Source organism: Charadrius vociferus, unplaced genomic scaffold (genome assembly GCF_000708025.1).
Source record: "Charadrius vociferus isolate BGI_N301 unplaced genomic scaffold, ASM70802v2 scaffold134, whole genome shotgun sequence".
Taxonomy (NCBI): Eukaryota; Metazoa; Chordata; class Aves; order Charadriiformes; family Charadriidae; genus Charadrius; species Charadrius vociferus.
This window is the reverse complement of record NW_009648333.1, coordinates 4969399-4973640: the sequence shown is the minus strand read 5'-3', so window position 1 is coordinate 4973640 and position 4242 is coordinate 4969399. Positions and strand designations below refer to the sequence as shown.

Here is a 4242-nt window from a genome sequence, read left to right as displayed (position 1 = left end):
GGGGAAGCAAAGCGGGGGGGTGGCCCAAAGTGTGCGTGCTCGCTCGCTCGCTCGCTGCCCGATGGCTTCGGTCCTTCGCCTCCGCCCCAGATAAATTATAGGAGCGGGGAAGCCGGGGAGGGGGCGGCTGTCCCGGGCTGCGCAGGCACATCCCCCTGTCAGCACACCCCCCGGGTGTGTGTTAAAATCAGTCGGAGGGGGGGTTCTGCTCGGGGTTTTTCCCCGAGGAGCACACTCCTTTCCCCGCAGTGAGGGAAGGAGAGAGGGGAGCAGGTGATGATCTGAAAACAAGCGGGTCAACGCCGACCCCCCCCTCCGGGTAAAGTATCATCCAAGTGGCTGTGACTCTCACGGAGCCATGGGGCCAGCACCTTTCCACGGTCCGGTCCAGGACTCCTTCAGGAGGCCCTTTCCGCACCAGAGGAGCCAGGGTCACAGATACAGACATAGATACAAAGTTCGGGATCACGCGTGTGCGTGTGTCTGTGGGTACATACGCACGTCGGGTGGGTTGTTTTTTGTATTTTTTTTTCTCCCCTCGCCCTTTTCACCCTGAGTGAATCTTGCCAAATTGGCAATTACTCCAACGGACAAAGCTCTCAAATATCTGGACACTTCTCAGCCAAACGGTATCAAAACGGAAAACTTCCAAATGAACTTCCCCGACCGCTTCAGGACGGCAGCGCGCAGCGCTAATGAAAGGCGAACATGTCAGGGGGGGAATTCTTTGATCTCCACCAAGTTTGCTGAAGCAATCATTCAAAGTAAAATTGGATAAACAGCTAAATACGGTCGGTGGCTCCGGAGCATTTCAGAGTGCATTAAAAAGCCAAGGTTTTCGCAGCATATTACACGATTTTCCAATGACCTGTTTTATGGGAGTTTAAGAAGCGACTTATCGTTAAGAGAAGGGCGATCGCGTTCTTGTTTGGCAGATGCGAAGCGGCGTTTAAAACCGACTGCGGATCCCATCCCACTCGACTAGGGAAAGGGAAGCGACAATTGTGCTCTAAAGCAGAAAACACGGACTACGCCTGATTACGGGAGGCTGAGGCTAGGGAGAGAATCAATAGCCTTAAGGTGTTTAGAGGCGGTTATCGCGAACAAGGGCCGGACCGGGACGCGGACATCCTACCAGCCCTCCCGCACACCCACTTTCCTGCTGTTAAAATCCACGAAAATAAAATCGCTGCCCGCCTTCTGACGGAGAGGGCATTTCCTCGCCTCTGGGACCAGCGAGACTCAGCGGTACAACTCCTACCTTGTTAAGAGAAGGGACAGGTCTCGCCCTGCTGTCCCATCCTCGTCCCCAACCTGTCCCCTTCCCCCCACCTCCCCGAGCAGGGCCCGGCTCGACCCCAGACCTGCTCGCCTGTCCCCAACCCGTCACATCCCCGACAGCCCTGAGCGGGCACGATGCACCGGTGTTTTTAGGGACACTCCGCACTCGGCGATCTGAGGATTTATGGATGGCAATTAAAGTTTTATGAATTGCAGCTGAGGCTGGTTATGGAGCTATTTGAATGTGATTAGAATTCAATTAGAAAGTGTTTACCGGCCGGCGGGGCTCCGGAGTGTAAACAGACAGCTATTCCAGCAATGCGCTAATCCCGCGTCTTGTGACAACAATTAGGGACTCGCGGGGTTTAGGCGGGTCGGCTCCCACCTCACCTACTTTTCCCCCAACCTGCTGCCGAGGGCTCAGCCGAGGCCGCGGAGCCCCGGGCAGCGGCGGGGCCCGGGAACTCTGCCCGCCCCGCCGCCAGGGTGCTAGGGAGCTCGTTCCCCGGGATGCGACGGATGACACCCCATCCCCTCCTCTGCCTCCCCCCCTCCCCCGGGGCTCTGCCTCCTGAGCTCCCGTGGTGCCGGTGAGATTTTAATCATGGTCACAGTGCCCAAGCATGGGATTCTGCCTTGCTCTCCCCGTTTAAAACACAGTTAATCTGGAGGAGATTTGGATGAATCTCTGCGTTTTCTTTATTTTTATTTTATTTTCCTTTTCGAGAGGCTATTCTGAAAAAGGGTAATAATAATAAAAACATCCATTGGCCTCAGTGGAAATAACTGTCTGCAGTGATAGAGCAGATCTGGGGAGGGGGCTGTCGTAAAGGAAGGCAGACAGAGCAAGAGTCGGATCAAAATTGCAATTTGTAATTGTTATAATAAACCAAGTGCAGTGATAAAAGAGAGGAGGAAAAAAACCCCACCCCAATACCCACAAAGAAAAACCCACCCCTGAAAGCCAGAGCAAGAAAATAAGTCATTTGAAAGCAAAGATATCCCAAACCAGGCGGAATGATGTAAGGCGTGCGCCCACATCACATCGGCCTCGTTACAATTTTATTTTTCAATAATTCTGTCCGATAAAATTTCATTGTCCATTAAGTAATCCCCGAAATGAGAGCTCTTATGAGCCTATAATGAGCTCTAATTGCTACGACTGGGAGAGCCACGTGGAAGGATTTAGAAGGTATTAAGCAGTTGGGTACAGAGCACAGGCTGTTACCTAGCCATTACTTTCATAATTCAAGGAGAAAATTAGTCCTTTTAAGGGAAAATCCTTTGATTCCCTTCATTCTGCTCGGGGTGACAGAGTATAGCTTTGTCTGCCTTTAGTTCAAGACAGTGTAACAAATGAGAATGTAACGAAATTGCCCCCTTTTGAAAGTGGAGCGTTTCAAAAAGAACATCAGAGCCGCTCCCCTGGTCCGCCGAGCGCAGGACTGGGTGCTGGTCCCTCTTTTCTTCCAGATGTCTTTAACACCTTTATGTAGAAGAGATTCACGGCTTTAAATGACAAAAGCGACCCTTTTCCCTCCTTCCCTCCCCCAACCCCCGCAGCTCCCGGCAGAAGAAAAAGCCCTGCACGCCCGCCCAAAACATCTCCGCCGAGTTCACGGGAGGAGCTGCCTCCGTGGACATGTTCCGACCGGCAGGAAAAAAAAAAAAAAACAAAAAAAAAAAAAACACAAAAAGAAAACCCCCAAATCACTCAAAAAAGCCCCTCTGCAGATCGGCCGTGGTCGCAAACATCCTTGCGGGGTGGGCTGCGGCGGGGCTGGGCAGGACGCGCCCTGGGGCTGGGTCAGTCCCCGGGAAGGGAAAGTCCCCCTCAAAATCGAGCCCTGCGTGGGTAAGCGAGGGGCCGCAGGTTCCTGCGCTGTTAATCGCATTTATTCGCTAATCTAACATTGATTTCCTATTAGTTTCCAAAGCGATCGGCGATCTCCGAGCAGGGTTTTGTGAAGCGAAGGCGAGCAAAAGACGCGACTTGCCCCCAGCTCCCATTAAGGAGGTCATTATAAAAGCGTGAACAAGTCTATTAATGTTTTATTGAAAGCGCATCGTTAACTTGTATCCATCCTTTTCTGAAAGTGGCATTGTGATATTGCTGTCTGTGGCACATCTTACCCAATATAGCCCGAGATTTCTCCATTATCTGTAACCAAGCAACACTTTCTGAATACCAAAAATTGAAAAGAACCGCTTAGTCTTCAAGAAAGTCCTCAATAATAGTGGAAAAGAACAAAGATCCAGGAGACAACAAAATGCCACAGGGGTGACTTTTCATGAGCAATTATCTCTCATTAATCAGAAGAACAGCTGCAATATTAATTTTCTCTCTTTCTTCCTCTCTTTTCACAGCCCCCAACATTTGAATAATCATAAATTTTGATTTCATGGAGCAGCAACATTGCCAGCGACTTCGAGACACAAGCTACCTACGCAGGGCGCACGCTTTGCGCATAGCTCTGATTTTAAGGCTGCCAAAGAATAAAGTAGAGAAAAGAAAAGAGAGGAAAAGTTGGGGCTGGGTTGTTCCCCCCCGCCTCCTCCTTTGCCTCCGAGGACGGATTAAACCAGCCCCTTCCCTTTTTCACTCATGGAAAGGAACGGGCGAATGGACCGAGTGCCTGCGCTGGCTTAAAGCGTGGGAGTTTCAACAACCTCGCTGTCCATTTAACTTCCAAACATGAAGCCAAGCGTTGTAGATCTGTCCAAAGAGACAATCTTTGGGCGTAACACGCATTGTGAGACATCAAAAGACCCTGGCGTTATATGCACTAAGAAGTGCATTCAGCAAGAAGGGTGCACTGCCTCTCTTTTCAGGGGCTCAGCCGCTGATTGTTTAACAAGCGACGTCGCCGCGGCAAGAAAACCGCGCTCCTCCAAAGATAAGGATGTAACATTAAAACTCCCCCCCTTTTTTTTTTTTTCCCTCGGGGTCGCGGGGGGGGG

At 51.0% G+C, this 4242-nt stretch overlaps 1 protein-coding gene across 1 annotated transcript in view; it reads right to left on the bottom strand.

Moving 5' to 3' along the window:
• GSX2 (GS homeobox 2) overlaps positions 1-4242 on the bottom strand; it is a 6735-nt gene that overhangs the window by 1301 nt on the left and 1192 nt on the right. The gene's annotated exons all lie outside the window — the stretch shown is intronic.